The sequence below is a fragment of the Haemorhous mexicanus genome, chromosome 11 (genome assembly GCF_027477595.1).
Source record: "Haemorhous mexicanus isolate bHaeMex1 chromosome 11, bHaeMex1.pri, whole genome shotgun sequence".
In the NCBI taxonomy this organism is placed as follows: domain Eukaryota; kingdom Metazoa; phylum Chordata; class Aves; order Passeriformes; family Fringillidae; genus Haemorhous; species Haemorhous mexicanus.
The window spans coordinates 9547522-9565695 of NC_082351.1; the positions used below are offsets into that span (position 1 = coordinate 9547522).

Sequence of the window (18174 nt, forward strand, 5' to 3'; positions counted from 1 at the left end):
CTGATTTCTGACCCACTGCACATTTTTCCCATCCAGCAGAACTGTTGATTAGGAAAGTAAATGTGGATAGCCTGGGTGGATGGTAACTTCACACCAGGTTGTTGTAAAGACACAGGAAAATAGATACATCAACAGAAGGTACAACTGGAATGTGATACTTGAGTTTGATGGTTATCTAGAGCTACCTGCTCTAGGTAGGTCTTTCCAGGGACATAGTGCCCTTTCTGGCCCACAACTGTCACACACTGATTCTCCTTCAGGTTGCTAGTACAGGCATTTCAGAGACCCACAACCTTGCTGTGGATTTGTGCCTGCCCACAAGTGGCGATGCTGTCTACTGTGTGAATAATTTCAACTCCCAAGGAAGCAGAGGAAAAACAACTCTTGTCCCTTTCTCAGAACTGGTGAGGGAAGCACATCCAAGGTATGCCAGCTAAGGAATTACCCCAAAACATTTCTGTGAGGCTCAAAGGAAATGTGTTCTAGAGACTTGCTTGTAAGAAGAAAATATACATGGAAAGTTCTGTGCTCAGAGCAATGAGGTTGGTTGGGTCCTGCCAATCCCCTAAAACTAAAGCTCTGCTTACTTCTAGCATGTTCTCTCCCTTTCAATGGCAAAAAAAAAAAAAAAAAAAAAAGGGGTTATCAAGCTATGGAAAAGTCCCCAGATGATGAGGGTCAAGGGGAGGTATTTGTCAGCAGGGACACCAAAACAACCTGAGCTTCTATTTGTTTGCTTGTTGTAAATAGGTTAGTTCTGCATAAGATCAGTAAATAAAAAACCTACATTCACCACCCCATAAATTGCAGTTAGCTAATTAAGTCATAATATCTGTGATTCAGTATACACCATGCAAAGGGAAACATTAATGAATTTTGCATAACAAGCAAGCAAAGAACATTACTTGTCAGATAGCCTCAGAAATTCATTAAACAGTCCTTTAAGAGAGGTGGCTCAAGTACAGAGCTCTAAAATGATAATAAAACCTATTAAGGAGCCTGTTTAATTAAGCACATACTTGCTGGCACATCTGACACTTTTACAAGGTGTTTGTGCTAAGACAAATAAAGTCTTTCTTTTGCTGTACAGCCAAGGAGATGGTAGACAAGTCTATTCTTAAAACAAAAAGATAACTGTGACTAAGCAGCAAAATACCACACTGTGGAAAAATCTATACAGGCACTAAGGAAATTGTAGATCTTTTCTGAAAAAGCCTAGATGAGCTTTGTGTGTGCTCTGGAACGGCTGAGTGACACAGTTTGACTCAGAGTCATGCCACAGATATCTGTGACATCCCAGAGGAGGATGGAAACAGCTCATGCTGAACTGCTCAGGTTTAAGAGGCTGCTCTTGGGGAACACATAAAACAGCAGCAAACCCCAAGGGGCAGAGTGGGCCAAGGAGGGAGCTCCCTGCACCCATGCAGAAGAGACTGAGAAGCAGGGACACCTTGTGCCTCCCTAGGGCATGTTGTAGCCCTGCTCTGCATCTTCATTTTCTCTCCTGCTTGTGTTGCATGAGCTGCAAAGCACTGAACCCTGTGCAATATGCACGATTTATCATTTTAACTGACATGCTAAGGGTGGCTCTTACACAGATCTGTTACACAGTGATGCCTGTGAGGAACAAACTGCCTGGCAGCACAGAACACCCATCGCTCACTCCCTCAGAGCCACGACAGGGACAGAACTCTAAATACATTCCAGTCAAACCACCCACGTGCTCCACATGCTCTGTAAAAAAAAAACAAACCAAAAACCACCAATAAGAAAATACCATTTTATACTCTTCACCAGAAACATTTTTCTTCCTCTCCTGTCCTTCTCCAGCTGCTTTTCTTTGTTCTTGATCATTATATACAGTACACACATCCTAGTTTATTACAAGCTATTACTTAATCATCATCTCACCAGTACTTTGGAGAAGTTTTATTGCAAATGACCCACCAACATTTGAGTCTATACAATTTTCTCAGAATACACTGTAATTTATTCTTGAAACAAGGCAGTTGAGCCAGCAGACCCAGGAACTTCAATTACAATCAGTCTGATCATACCTCATGCCCATGGGCACAACAAGTCATCATCTGTCAGCTATCAACTTGTCTTGGAGACAGACCTCTTATTTGCTTGTTTGGAAGCAGTGAACTTGGTTTAATCCCTATACATTCACTTAAGATTTGGACTTGATGATCCTTGTCCCTTCTATCTCAGAACATTCTGTGAATTTTCTGAGCTTCCCTCATGCTGCTGAGCTTCCTGGCCAACACCTTCGGCTGCAGGGTTTCCACACAGGTTTATCAGATCTCAGTGCTATAAGCAGATTCCAGTAAAAGCCTGTGCTTCTCTCCTGCTTGGCCCTGTTCTAGTTCTTCTGGATTTCAGTACATGAGTCTGGGACTCTTGAGTATGCAATTCCTCTGTGACCTGGGCACCATCCTCTACCCTCACAGTTTCTTTGAAGGCAGCACTTTACTGGGAGAGGACCAGAAGCTACCTGTGAAAATAATTCATTTTCCTTCCTCAAAACTTTCTCACAGGGCAGGTTTTCCCAGCTCTCAATCCTTGCATTTTGAAAACAGCAATTCGCTTATTGTTTATCCAGATAACACCTGTGTCTCCAGTTTTCCCAGTCCTACAGACCTGTGCATCCTCCAAGCAAACAGCTCCATAAAAAACTCGCAGGTTGGTATCCAGTCACTAGTGCTGTGTTTGGGCAGGAGCTTGCACAGCACTCCCTGCTGCCATGTGGTCTGTCTCTACAGCATCCAACACTGCTCTCTTTGAGCCTACCTACGTGACCTGACCTTGTAGAGTTTCCTGAAGCACTCCAAACAAAAGCATGGTCAGAGAAGGTCTGACTTCCCATTAATGTGGGGAGGCACTCAGGAACAAAAGGCCAGGAACAGAACTATTACTTGATTAACTTGGGCAAGAAGTCAAAAAAGGCAAGCACCAAAGTGGAATTGCACTTGAGGAAGGACTGAGAACTGGAGGGGATGGTAGAGCTCTTTCCCCATATCTCTTTCACTCTCAATCACCTTTAACTCAGGAGCTCTCAGGGCTTTGCTGCTCCCAAACAGCACCCAGGACAACACCATGTGCCCTAAGGCACACCTCAATGCATTACTAACCAAGTTCTCAGTAAAAATACTCTTGAGAGGTGCCTTCACAGCTTGGCCACAGCCTTTAGGGGCACACACGGCCCCACAGATTCAAACTGTTTAATGTTTAACAGTCTGAGACTTAAAAAAAAAAAAAAAAGTAGAAGCTTATCACATGCATGAGAAGTGAGGCATGTCCTCCCTTTTTTCCCCTCTTTCATACTTGCTAAGTGACCAAGCTTCCCTAAGCAAAGAAACTGCAAATCTATCCCAGCAGGACAGCTCTAACTTAACTTCAGAGAGCAGCCTCCCCTGCTCGCCAAGCCCCCCATCAGATGTAAGGATTCCCACCTGCCGGGGCAATCAGGGGATCCCTGCCTGCCACAGACCAGTCAACCCACGGCGGCCCTTCCTTGCACCAGGTGGCCAAGACCACAAAATCATCTGTCTATTTGCCAGGATTTATTTCAAGCCCAGCTTTATCACCTATTCTGTGTTTTTCTGCATCGGAGCAACACAAGAAACAAAGAGAAGGGCGGAAAGTCTGAATACAGCAGTGCTGACAGAATCACTGCATTTCAAAAGCCTTTACAAATGGTTATTTACAACCCTAAGGGCTCCAAGTACCCTATTTGTAAGTATTTCAAACAGCCCTATTTAGATGTACCTGGGTCTAGGGTCACCACGAAGGACAGCAGGGGAAACCTGATCCTCCCTATAATTCCTGAAAGTATGCATGGCATGCTTTTCTCTCCTGGCATTTACAGCCAAGAGAGAGATGCTGGTAGGCAATCCCTGGCAATGAAAAGTGTCTGCCCAGGATTTTACAAAGCATCTATGGCTTGTCCCCTTCTTCCTGGCTGCTGGGCTGGCAAAGCCAGGTATAGTCATTGCTTAGGCTCACACCTTTAAAGCCATCTGCTGTCAGTGCTGTTCCCTGGTCTCTGTTCTGAAAGGAAGGCACATTTCTGTGCAGTGGTTTTTAAAACAAGAGTGCAGGTGCAGCCTGAAAGTTACTCCAGGTTGACCCCTCTCAACTGAGAGATAATATTTTTACAATAGTGACAGTACCTGACAAGAAGAAAAGTCCAGATTAGGTTAGCCTAAGAGTTTAGTGAAACCTATTTAACCTATTAGATGGCAGACATTAGCTGCCATCTTCCTTGAACACAACACCTGAAGGGCTCCTCCAGGGATTCTGGTCTTCATCTCAGTAGTCTTCTTATCAGGCAAGTCATCAAAAAGTCCTGAAAGTCCAGAGGATTCCAGAGTAATAGTTCACTGCATTATCAGAACTCTCCATCTCTGCATCACATACTGATGCAAAGTTAATTGAATAATGAAAGCAATTCAAATTGCCCACAGCTTGTTCCTATCTCTGCTTTCAATTTCCTCCTGATTGAGGCTGATTGAGGAATGTCTCACCTGTCTCCTGGTGCCAAACTTTAGGCCAAGAAGGAATTTTCCCTGGAAGACATTGTCCAGGAGAGCTGCATTTCACTCTTCCCTCTCCAGTGTTCAAGTGCTGAGCTTTCCAGGACAGTGGGATGTATTTTTCCTCCAGCACTCCCAACCATGAGTGCTCTGCATTGCTCCTGCTCTCCTTTGTGTTGCAGAATTGCCCTTTCAGCCTTTTTTGATCTAAAGATTTTAAGGTAACTGAAGTGGTTTGTGAAACAGGCAGCTCAAAATGAAGCATTTTTCTCCCCTTTCCACCATTTCCACCAGTTTCACTGAGAGAACAAGTTCATCAAAGTGACTTTAGGGTGCAACCCCCTGCTCATCAGAGCTGGCAAAACACATTTTGGAAACCAAAATTCACAAGTTCTGTGCTTTTCACCACTTGAATCACAGGGGAAGAAAAAAAAAAAAATAGTTCATCTACTGACGACCCAGGGACAGAAAAGCAGCTCTGCATGGAGGATGTTTTCCAGAACCAATGTCCCAAGCTCACAGAAGTTGTAATTTAACCTACGTTTTCCCTGAAACTCTCTTAACATAATTCAATAGTACAATTATCTCTGAGTTTGTTATCATGAGCAATGCACTTAGTTATGCTTTTTGGTAATTCGGGGTATATTTATAAATTTTGAGCTCTTGTACAGTTTTAGGGCTAGACAGTCTTCATATGACAAAGAAAAATCTAGCAATTAGCTTTTCTGGTTTTGGAGATAGAGGCAGTGTGACATGCCATGCAGAAACACCTTATGCAGTTAACACCTCATGTCATCTAGAAGCCCAGTTCTAGCAAAAATGCAATTGTCATTTCCAATTTAACAGTCAGCATTACAATAAAAATTACTTCCTAGCACATTCATTGAGTAAAAAACAACAAAATGTCACTCCAGAACTTATGTACTTGTGTGTTTCTAATTAATTCTGATAGTGCTGGTTGGGCTTCAAAGGTGCAAATCTGTTTGGTTCTCAGAGCAAGGAACTCTGGCAAAGACAGTACAGCTGAGGCCAGGATCAGGTACTGGTAATTCCACTGCTCACATAGACCTAGGCTGGTTTATCTGGGATCTGGGCAGAGAAACAGGGGCCTCAGGTGCTTTTGCACAGATGGCAATGGAACATCTCAGAACAGAGGGAGAAGTAGAGATAAAAGGTGAGGTACAAAAGCAAAACCATTCTGATAAAAGCTGCAGGGGGAAAAAAAACCTGACCTGAACAATTTGCATTCCAAACAGTACAGCTTTAAGAGATGAAAACTACATCTCACTTCCCAAAACTCTTGATGAAAAGTAAACAGACACAGTGAAAAAAATGCAGGGGGAATTTTGACACGGCATCATTCTTATCAAAGCCTGGTGCATAGATAAGTCTGCTTTAGTCTTTCACAATAACCAAATTACAATCTTTCCCTATAAAGCCTCAGAAACATGGTTTGTTGCCAGTGATAAGTCTCATTCTTATTTGTACCTTTTTGACTCTGTTTTCCATGCCCCCACAATGGTGTTTCACTGGGAAAATACTCCACAGGCTGCTAAAGAACTGTATCTCCCCATGACCAAAGCACCAACCATAATCCTCAAGATATTTTTCCCTTTTTCTCCACACCAAAACTTCAGTCCATGTATCTCTTCTTGTTTAACAAAACACAGTCAATCAAAGCTCCCTCTCTTCCTCCTGTGCATGATGGTTTGGGAATCTGATTTCCATTTCAATGCTTCCCCTGAACTTACACAGTGCCAAAAGGGAGCTGTTTCAATCATCTACTCAGCCCTTCAACAGGTACAAATTTCTTGTGGGACAGAGGGAAATGAAGGATTAAAAGGTCTATTAGTACAACTTGTTCAGAATCACAGAATGTGGTGGGTAGTTCTTCCTCACCCAGGAGGGACCAGAGAAATCAATTACTATGAAACAGTCTGTATTTTATAAGTGTTTTCTCCGGTGATGACACTGTGGACAGCCCAGGCTGTAGGAACAAGTCTTGACAGAGGAGTTCTGCAGTGCCTGAAGAGCTGGAAATACTTTCCCAACACCAGGACAATTCCAATGCCTTCCCTGCATTAGAAATCCAGCCTTAGGTAAACTAGGAATAATTTTAGGATCTTATTTATAATCAGGGGAGGAATATGTTACTTTAAATTTTACTTAGGTGGAATAATGATAGTAATAATACAGACAATATTTAAGATCTCTGAAGGAAGAACTTGCTAGCCAAAGTGAAAGAAAAAAACAAAGAGCAGGAACATATTCCTGTTTTACAACAATTAAGTCACACAGCACCGATTATCTGGGTGAATTCACAAGGGATCACAAGAACATTTTCTTCAGCTTTGACTCCAATTGTTCACATCTCCCCAGTTTTAGATGTCCAGTTTAATCCAGCCCTGAATTTCAAGCAACACAACAGCCTTCTTCTGTTACTGTGTAGAAAAAAAGTTTTTTCTGTAACAATAAGATTCTTCAGCCCTGATTTGTCTCCAGAATAGCTGGAAAAGCTTCAAAGGAACTCTGTTTGAATTATTACTTTGACAAGGACCTAGTTGTAAGCTCTATGTGTAGAATGCTTGTAGGACCTATGCAGAACACCCAATAAAGCTCCTCTGGGCTATAGTTGGGCTGCTGGGTCACCAAATCTCTTCATTTGGGAAGAAATGAGAGCAGGGGCTCCCAGGGACAACAGTTGTTCCACTTCACCCTTCAGTGACAAATGGGGATCTCCAAAACACCACAGACATCTCCCAGCCATCCCCAGAGCACCCTTATACTCCACCCTCTGAAGTACATAGCATGTGTGGGAGGATTTTGCTATAAATCTCTGAAGGCTGGCAAGAGCTTGCAGCCTTCTGCAATCATAGGTGAATTTAGGAGCCTATCAGAAAAGAGGGGAAAAAGGTTTATGTGCCATCAGCTTGAGACAAGCTCAGCAAGGAAAAAGAGGGGAGCAGGAGGAATCAGCACAGCCCAGTGCTGAATTACAAATACACACCATAGGTGAGTTTCTTGCACTGCAAGCCCCGTGCAGAGCCCTCTGGGAGGGCCAGTCCTCTCTCTACAGCTCTCTCCATCCCCCTGAGCTGCCACACTGAACTAAATGCCTCCACACTTCCCAGCCCTTTGGGAGGAAACCCAGGGCTCTGTCTGAACACCAATGAGTGGGAGGCAGTGACTCTCCAAGGAAACCTCTGCTCCCTCCCTTGAGACCTGCCCTAGGGCAGGAGGTATCCTTTGCATAGCTGGGCCTGGCCTCCCATGGGAGAAGGCTGCAGCAATTCTGTTTACACTTTTTACAGCCTTATTGGTGAGGAGGCTTCACTTTCACAGGTGGCTTCTTGCCAAGGCACATCCCCTCCTCAGGGGCTGCTCCCTACCCTGTCCCTGCTTTACCACCCCTCCTTCCTCAGCATTTTCTCCCCTCCCTTCTCACAAAACTTAGTTAACTAACCTGAGCATTTTTCTTCCCTTAGTCTGGTTCTTGCTCTCAGAGGAGCCATTTCCCCCTGTCTGTTGATGGTTGTTACTATTTGTGCTCTGTAAATGCATCTATCATGATCTTTTCTTGCAAGGCGTGAGCAGTCACAGGTTCCTCATATTTTTCAGGGAACCTGTTTAGCAAGGATTCTGCAAAAGAATGGTTTCTCTTCTTGCCGTGGAAGGTTGCAAGTGTCACAGTACAGGGCAGCTTGCTGATTGCAGCAGAAAACACTAGAACTATTAGCAGCTTAAAAAACAAACACGAAATAAACCCCCAAATCCCCAAACATCCTTTCCTGAGGCTGGACAGAAGCTCCTGCCTGGCCAGCCTGCTGAGTTGAGAAACAGATCACATCCCATGGCTGGAATGCTAATTAATTTTGCAACTAATGAGCTGGTGATAACACATTTACCACACTGGAGATGTGAAGGCAGGCACTGCTTTGATACACAGTGTCACCTTCCCCAGTGGGCAGACAGGATATCCCCAAGGCCACATGCTCTTGTTGTGCTGTGCTGGTAGTTGAGGAAGTGTTTCACACCAAGATGAGTCTTTCCAAAGAATCAGCTCTCCGTAGAGACCTCTCAAGGGTCAGGGATCAGGAAGGGCTGGCAGTTCCCTACAGGATGAAGAGTCAAGGATAATTCAGTCAGCAGAGCAGGGCTCCCCCATCCCACAGGACATAAGTGAGGCCAGCAGCCAAGTCTGGGGAGGGCCAACTCAGAGCCCAGACCATTTGTGGTGATAGAGCAGGTCAAGGCAGGAGCTCCAAGTGCAGTTCAGTCAGCTCCAGTGACAGTAACCAAGGTCAGACACAGTCTAGTGGTCACCAGGCAGGTGTGATGCCAAACTGGGAGGTCAGTCCATGGATCGAGGTCCCAATGTAAAGCCTTGAATGGAGTGGTACATCTACACCACAGCTCAGGGAGCAATTGAAAGTCATGGACTGAGTTTCAATGGAGCCTCTGAACCCATGGGCAGGGGCAGTGCCTGGAGACCCATGAGAAGTTCATCAGGATAATTACACTCAGGGCCCTGACACTTCACCTCCACAGCCAGACACTAAGAGAGATGCCAACACATCCCATGACAGCTCAGCACCTGTGTCCGTACGAGGTAGCCCAGAGCTTACAGATGGATTTTGCCACTGTCCCCTCTAAGTGCAAACTCCACAGCCTTCACAATAGGCATAAATGCCCCTTGACCTCCTCCCTTCAAAAGAAGTAAGAGGGATGATATTCCATATTACAGAGCAGCCTGTGTCTGAGGCATCTCAAGAAGGTGAAGCAATAACCAGGAACTCCTTTTCCTCCCCACTTGATGTGCCTTGGGGCAAGGAAAAGCGGCAGGAGCAGCAGGGCACCTCCCAGCCCATCAGTACAGCAGCACTGAGGCAAAGACAAACAAAGATGCAGGAAGTGATTATGCCTTCTGATAACAGAGCTTCGAAGCTGAGTAAGCAATTGGTGATTTGAGCTGGCACTAAGCGTGGAGCTTTCATTACAGACAAACAACCTAAACCCAAACAACTCAAAGCTGGCAGTTGTTGATATCAGTGAGGAAAGTTAAATACCTCCCCCAATGGATACTGCAAAAGTGGAACATGTGGGATAAGGACCACAGTAGCATTAGAGGCTGGAAATTGGCCAAGACACAACTGGAGCACAAACACAGACACCCTCATCATTCAAGAGGAGACATTCAGTGTTCCAGGAGCATCATGGAATGCTCCCTTCCGGGTGACATTTAACTCTGTCTTCAGACACCAGACAAGAACACACTCTGCAATAACTGGAGATGTCTAATAATCCAAACCAGAAAAAGCTTTCCATTCTGTTGCTGAGCTGTATCCTTGCCATGGTACTCTCTGACCCTGGGTCAGAACATACAAGCTTACAATCAGAAAGATTTAATGAAAAGCATGCAACAGCCAGAAATTCTGCTGCCAGGGGAGGAGGGGAACAGAGAGCAAGAGAGGAAAAACACATCAAATGGCTTATAAAGAAAGAAGCATGTGCACTTCCCAGCAGCGGATGCAGTCTTTTAAGCCATCCCACTTGGGGGAGCTTCCCCTAACTCTGAGACTTTCTTGAAGGCAAAAGATAAACACATCATGGGGCCAATATAAGGGCTGTGCAGCTGCACAAGTCTCTTAGAAGGTCCCTTTTGTATTGCCTTGGCTTGCTCTTCAAGCTCAGAGGGAAGGTTAAGTTGAAGTCACCTGCTCTCTGATTCCCTGTGTACGCACTTGAGCTGCCGCAAAGGGAGAGGCAGGTTCTGCCAGGGACAAGATTTATGCACTTAGTCCTTTTGAAGTGAAAAGTAAAGGAAAAAGTCCTGCTTTCAGAAAAGCAGCTCTGGGAATATGCATTTCCCCAACACAAGCTCCATGTAGACATGACATTTAACAGTCCTCAAAAATCCCTCTGAGGAGTTGTCAGACTTGCTCATAGCAATATGTGGGAAGTACAGAGTCTGGCTTCCCATTCTAAGGAAACCAACAGCCAGCACTGCTCCTTTGGGTTGGTTGTGCTCAAGAGCAACTGGGACAGAGATGTTCCCACACCTTCCAACAGAGAGCTTCTTTTTCATCACTAGCTCCTACCCCATCCCAGTACAGCTCTTACCCAACTCTCTCAATCCACCTATCCCCTTACAGGCAGCTGAAATTTTTCAAGTAGATACAGCTTGCCAAAGATTACGTTTCCAAAGTCCCACTGTAGTGCCTTCCCCTAGACCTCCCCTTTGCCTTCTGGCCCCTCTTATGCCTTACTCTTCCCCAGAAGTCCCCATTCCTCAGGGGATACTTCCCACTTCCCTGACTGCTTCTGTGGTCAGGGAGGGCTATTAAGGAAATAACCACTGAGACAGCAGATAATTTAGGAATAGCCTGGAAACAATTTCTAAGGAGATCAGTCATCCTTGGGATGTTCTAGGAAGCTCTAGTTGTGCTGATGCTTCTTTTGCAGGACAAAATACATTAACAATATTGTCTCCAGGGTTAAGTGTCTCAGAACTCCTGCAGCAGCCATATGAGTCCACAGCAAGGATCCACCTACCACCACAATATAAACTATGGATTGACACCTAGGAAAAAGGGAGAATAGGTCAAAAATACATGGTACTTCCCTGCTCAAACACAAATTATTTACTTCACCTTCAACCATTTTCAGCTGAAGAGATTTTTTTTTTCAGCCTTAGAGGGTTGGTCTATTCTGTTATCCCTAACAATCTTGGTTTCAAACACTATTGTCTTCCTTTGAGCACAAGAATACAGCTTGCACCCACAACACCCTATGATGAGAAGTTCTCTGTGTCTCCCGGCTGGTACATCCAGAACCTGCTCCCACCATTTGTTTGAAATCTGCCTACATTTGTTGGCCTGCAATTCTTGCAAGGGATAAGGTAGGAATAGGCAGTCCCTACCCATTTGCTTCATGCACCTCCAGATTTTGTTGGTCTCTGTTACATTCCCCCTCAAATCATCCCTTTCCCAGGCTGAAGTATCCCAGAGTACCTTATTGCTTCTTTTATGGGAGATTCCATGTCTGGACTCAGAAGGTCACCCTCAGCAGATGGGACAGGATATGGTGCTTTTCCACTTTTGGAGTACCCTGTTCTTCAGAAATGAATTTGACTTGTGCTTTCACAAGGCTTTTACAGAAAAGAAAGAAAACATGGACAAACATTCCTTTTTTATACTCACTTTTCCTTAATTTGAAATCGAAGGCAAAACTTTAAAAGCAAAACAATTTCTCTTCTAAAAGCACAAAAATCCCCTTCTCAGAAGAGCCAAACAAAAGATGATGACTCAGACATGGAACTTTAACTTCCTCATCCTGTGATCCAAACCTTTGACCTCCAACATTCTCTGCATCTCTGAGGGCATCATAGGTCTGCCTGATCTCCAGTTTCTTGGATTGATCTCCGAGATCACGGCACTTCTCAAATACATTTTGGTCAATTCAACAGCACTCAGAAGCAGCGCCTTGGAACTGGAAAATGTGACCTTCCAATTGTGGCTTTCTTTTACACATAAGATATTTGGGTGAGTAGGGGGGGCAGGGTAATGACTGGCAGAGAAGGTGCTGTATTTACAGATTACAGCCATCAAAACCTCTCTGGCTGTCCATGGACTTCAGGGACCACTCCCCTCCAGGGCAGGCCAGAGGGATTTCCTGGCTAATATCAGGTAAGGAAAGATTTCTGCTGAATAGCTGCACATTAAGATGTATTTTATAAACCCCTGGTTAGCCCAGAGGAATTCACTGGCTGTTAGAGGATCAACACGTCCACAGTGCTGGGATGCCTTGGTATTAAGTTACAGCTTTGGCATTGCCCTTAAGTTCAGCAAGTCAAAGGAAATAGTTGCATGTTGTTTTATTTACTGAGCACCAAACAGGCAATAGGATTACAGACATGTAAAATCAAATTTTTAAAAACTACAAATGAACATTTAGAAGGTGTCTCACATTTAAGGAGTCAGCAAACAGAATCCTGATTAGTTTAATACAGTCCTTCACAGTAAGGTTGTTTTTCTGGTACAGGGTGTTTCAAGAGGTCCAGCCTTCCTCTCACAGCCCATGGGCATTCCAGGATCACAAGGATTAAAACCCACTAATTTCCCAAATCTCAGGTCAAATCAAGAAAAAGCTTTGCACCTTCCAAAGTCACTAGATCAGCCTGTTCTACATCCTTCAGAAACATCCATGCCCCCTGCAGCTCTCCCAGACCTAGACTGTGAATGCAGCAAGGTTCCTACTGCCCAGGGACTCTCTGAGCTCAGGGTTAATCTCTGACCACAACCATTCTCTCCCACCTGGTAGAACAGCTTCCAGTGGGTGCTCTTGCTTCCAGCAAGAGTCAGATGATTCCCCAGCTCTTACATTCCCAGACTGGTCTGGAGACAAATTCACACAGCCATGGCTGAAAAGCAGTGAGGAAACTCTTCAGGTGAAAGCCTGTGCAACCAAAAGGAAATCACATTATGCTTTATGATGGCATTGGGAACTTTATTAAAAACAAAATAAGCACACAAAAGGAGCAGCAGTGCAAGGAGAAGTTTCTGGCCATATTGCCACCAGAAGAAATGCTCAGCAAATCTTGACCTCAGCATGAAGCCTTTTCAAAGACCAATCCCTGTTTCACAATGGCATGAACCACCACTCCACATTATACAGAGGTAGCAAGGCATTTAACCTGTTGTAATCTTGATTGCCATCCACCAGCTCAGAGCAATGTGTTAGAAAAGCAGCATCAAGGAGAAGGAAATAGGGATTGCTGCAGAATAGCAATATTTACATTAAAGAATACTGAGCACCCTTAAAATTACAATTTTTACATTTTTAGATGTAAAGAAGGAGCAGTAATAATCATATTGGTCTACTGCACAAAAATATTCTTAGATTTCATCTCATGTCCCAAATTTATTGTGGCTGAGATAACAGGACATGGATTCTTCAGAGGCTTCAAGAGACAGAACCACCACTGTATCCCTTGGTAATTGGTGCCAATAATTATTTAATTGTTGCTATTTAGTCACGGTTAAAACCACATACCTTCTTTTTCTAGCTTACATTTATCTAAGTTGAATTTCTAGCTGCTGGATCACATTATGCTTTCATCTGTTTTTCATCCACATACAGGCATTGCTTTACCCAATGAAATTCACCCCTGCATTTTAAGCTGACACAGCAAATGACATTCAACAGTTTTGGCCAGGAAGGAAAGGATCCTGCATCGTGCTGCATGTGAAAGGCTGCCACTGAATTCAGACAACAAAGTCGAAAGGTGACATCTGCTCTGTAGTTAACGCTTGCTTAGAGCAATAAGGATGAGCATCATCCCCCCAGATGTTTCTGGAGCTTTCTGAAGGGGTGGCCTGAAGCAGCCAGTCAGGAAGGCTGGCAGCAGTTGACTACTTTTAGCATTAACTGTTGAATTACTGCCATCATCAACTAAAGTTATGAGTATATGGGAGTCCAACAAAAGACACCAAGTGCCATCAAAGTTGCAGAGAAAGTTTTCTAACCATTCCCTAGGGGGAGACACGTGGGCAGGGGTGAGGACATGAACCCCTCAGCAGCTCTGCAGGATGTGGCTGTGCTGCCATCCACAACCCTGACTCTTGCTGCTGTTACTGCTGTACTTGAGAAACTGGCAGATTTACCCTTTACCTCAGAATCTGGGTCAAGCTTCAACGGTGGCTGACTTCTCCAGCTGAAAGGTCTCCTGTCCCGTGACACGGGCTCTCTGGAGGCTGATGTGGGGCACAGCACAGCCAGCTGCAATCAAACTGTAAATGGAGAATTTTGAGAATGCAAGTTAGAGTCCCATGGGTCTGGCAAGGGCCTAGAGAGGAAGGAGAGGAGACCTCAGGTCTCTCTATGAGCTGTGGTACAACCATCCATCTCCAGGACAGTGATGCTGTTCACAATCACAGTGGGATTGATATTTGCAACAGCAATGCTCAGAACAGTCTGTCCCCCCCCCCCCCCACCCAGTAATGACACAATGGAGGAAGCAGCTGGTGCAGCCAAGCAGCACCAACTGGCATTATCTGGGCTGTAAATTGTGTCAGAGCTGTTTTCTGTGCTGTTCAGTCATTCCCTTCATGAGGGCATTAGTGCCTGGGGCAGGGGAGCACAGATAACCCTGGCCAGGACCTGCCCAGAAGGCCCCTGCAGCTCCATACCAAATCCCTGAAGCAGCAGCTCTGCAGCAGATCCTTGGACACCAGCAATGGATTGCTAAGGTCTTAGAAAAATAGCTGCCAGGCTTTGCTCTCCCAGTCACAGCCCTGACACAAGCCACGTGGGCAAGATGAGTCTTGGCAAAGAGGGCAAGTCTGAGTGTTGAGATTAGGAATTTCCCCACTCTGGGCCAGTGGAGAAACAAAGAGCAAAGGGGAACCAGCCTGCTACATTTAACTGTGTGGTTAGACCAAACAAATCTATTTTCCTTATGTCTGCTGTCAAGATGTGGAGGATTTTTTCCATAAAAGAACTGACAGTGAGATATGCATGTGAGATACAGGGAGCAGGTCTCTCTTTTTCACTGGGCCAACTAGTCTCTCCCAAATGACATTTTTTATGTTTAATTCCAGGTACTTCTTAGTGTAAGAGAGGTTCCAGACTGGACTGATGCTTGGACAGCTGGGACTCACCACCACAGCCCAGAGCCAAGACAAAGCCAGTCCTCCAGGTAGACTGTTCATCACAGCCTAGGAAAATTCCTGTTTTCCCTTGTGCCTGAGGCATGTGCACACACACACACACACACACACACGCACATCCCAGATCCAGCTGCAAAGCAAACCTGCTCTGCACAGGAAAAAGGCTGAAACCTGACTCCAAACCTTCAGTATTAATTTGACCCAAGTGTTCCCCTTTCCATGTCTTGAGACTTTCTCTCTCCCCTCTCCCACATGCACCCCCTTCAGTCACTGGAACACCAAGCTGAATTCACCATCTAAGCACCCCATGTTTCCCAGCCTAGCAGGACGGAAAACCTGTCAGACAGCTGAAGTTCCTGCTAGAAGCATGATGAGGTGCTAAGAAAATAACTGTGCTTACAAATTCTTTGGGCTGAAACAGCTGCTTTTGTAGCTGGATGGGTTTTTGGCTGGCAGTCAGCTCTCCCTACAAGGCATCTCCACAAGACACTCCATTTACTTCCTGTTCCCTAGCAAGTCCCTGCAGGCAAGCAAAGAAACTGGGATTAAACATATATGACAGAGCCCAGCCAAGACACACAATCTGAATTCCCAGACAAAGTGCAAGACAAATATAAGCATCACAGAGGAACAAACGTAATATGGGCTTAAGTCTCACATGAGCCCTCTGTAAATGTGATCTAACAGCAGGCTGCACCTTCCAGCCTGGCAGATCCCATAAATGCAAGAACTCACAAAGAGAGACACAAGGAATCAGGGATTTACAAAGAGACCTTAGGGATTTGCCACAAACTTGAAGGACATAGAACCCCTACACTCAAATGGTGGTTGGTGCACTGACATAAAATGTATGGGTTCTCTGAGTCCCAACCCAGTTCTGCAAAACTGGAGCTGCATGGCTCCAGGTTTTTGATTGGGAAGGGAAGAAGTTAGAAACAAAAAACTTGCCTGAACTCTTGTCTCCCTGTCTGTCTGGGACAGGCACCCAGTGGCCTCTAACACCATAAGAGCACCTGATGTCTGAGACATTATCAGTGTACCTCCAGCTGTACTACAGATATGTCAACACCAGGTTAAAGAAGGAATAAAGGAGTGAAGCAACACTGCCCAGCCACAGCCAGTCTTATATTCTTAGTTTTCCCAAAATAGTTATCTGGGGTCCCAGCGCAACACTCCAAAAACTAAATTTCCTTCATAAGATTAACAAATCCAAGGGCTGCCTTCCATCCATGAAGGATTTAACATCATACCTACTAGCAAAACTCTCAAGTGTGAGAACCTTGAGTATTTAAGTTGAATGTGGTTCTTGACAGGTTTCTCCTCTGCTCAGGAGGAGCCTGAGACGTGAGGTACCGAGCAGACACTCCATGTCCTGCTCCCCACAGGGGAAATCCCACTGAATCCAGCAGCATTGTCAGCCCAGCAGGAAGCATAAATCTCACAGGAAAGGCTATTCTAGTGATGTTTCCAGGAAGGTTTTCCAGATCAGAGACATTTTGGGATCAAAGCCAAGGCTGAACTGGCCAGCACCTCCAAGATGGCAGCTAAGTGGAAAATCTCCACAGTGGTAGAAAGAATAAAGGGTAGACACTTTTTATGAAGTTTCAATTACTCATGAAAGCAATGGGAAGTTTTTCTCTCTTCCAAAAATGTTACCTTTGTTTTGGCAGTGGGGAAAAAGAATCCTCTCTCCATCATACAGGCATATTTCACTTTCCTGAGGTGAAAGAACTGAAAAAGGAAAAAAAAATTCTGCCACCAGAGTAATGATTTTTAACAAGCGTTTTTAGTATTCACCATGAATAGGGAATATCAAAGCAATCAAGTCCGCTTGATACTGTTGACACCTTTGCAGGAAACAAACATCAGTGCCACAAGGACATTTTCTGTCATGCTGGCAGGGGGGCAGTGAGCTGCAGACAGCAGCTCAACAGACTCCATTCAAGGGCTTTGCTGAGCTGGGGTCTAAGCAAGGAAATGCTAAAGGAAGCCTGGAGCCAGAGCACTTCCCATGAGACAGTGATCAAGACCTTCCCCCTCCTGTGAGTCAGTGTCACAGAGGCAAATTGCAGAGGCTTCCGGCTGGCTGGAGCTGCAGCCATGGCACTGCAGCAGACTGGCCCCTCCAGATGCATGGAGACAGGACAGAAGCAGGACAGGAGACCTGCTGGGGAGGGCCCATGTTGCAGCTGCTTCTGTTCCAAAGCCTGGCTAGCATCAGTCATGCTAAGAAGATATCAAGGGGGTAGCAGGCACCTCTGCTTCATGCACAAAAGTGGAAGAGAATAAGAAAAAACAGCTCAGAGGAGACTCAGAGGAAAGTACAAGGGATGAGAAATACACGGGTCACAAAGAACACATGCAAAGTGCACAAAAACCATGCAATTACCTGCTTCAGAAATGACAGTAGGATGGCCTCATTTCACAGATCCCTTGAAAAAAAGCAGCCTTTCTGCCACTCCATCCTGCTTCAGAAGCTTTCTTTCATGCCTCTCCTTAACCTCCTGACTGATCCTCTCCACCCAGCTCTCCTCTGTCTATGAGCAGAGCAGGGACATTACTGAAGAGCAAAACAGCTCATGTGCTTCTGAGAAGCCTACATTCCTCTCTAGTCACAAAAACACCCCAAAACCAACAAGAAATGGTGACTTCATGAGAGAAAACAAGACCAGGGAGAAAGGAAGATGGTTTACAAAGCCAGCCAAGTATTAGAAAGTAAAGTCATTGCATTCACGTGTAACACAAATCCTCTGGTTCAGTGTGACCACATCAGAGCCTGTGAGGATTACTAACAGCCTCTGCATGAGTTTGCTGCCCACACCCATTCAGCAAAGGGTACCCTCAGCTAAGAGAACACGTGTCTTCCTCTTGCTTACTTATTTGGAGCTCTTGTTTGGAAACTCAGACTCAGAAAACTAAGAGCAGCAATTTCCAAATACTTCTTAGGTGGTTATTCACACACTCGCAAT

At 45.0% G+C, this 18174-nt stretch overlaps 1 long non-coding RNA gene across 2 annotated transcripts in view; it reads right to left on the reverse strand.

Annotated features, from left to right (window-relative positions):
- The window catches only part of LOC132332240 (uncharacterized), a 158925-nt gene extending 144012 nt beyond the window's left edge, over positions 1 to 14913 (reverse strand). Inside the window, exons 1-4 of one of the 2 annotated variants that reach the window (XR_009487842.1) lie at positions 14726 to 14913; positions 14208 to 14326; positions 12851 to 12992; positions 11549 to 11685 (exon numbers count right to left, since the gene is read on the reverse strand). This is a non-coding gene — a long non-coding RNA (uncharacterized LOC132332240). The remainder of the gene's footprint in view (positions 1 to 11548; positions 11686 to 12850; positions 12993 to 14207; positions 14327 to 14725) is intronic. The other variant, XR_009487843.1, reaches the window with a different exon arrangement.
- Positions 14914 to 18174: the final 3261 nt, after the last annotated feature.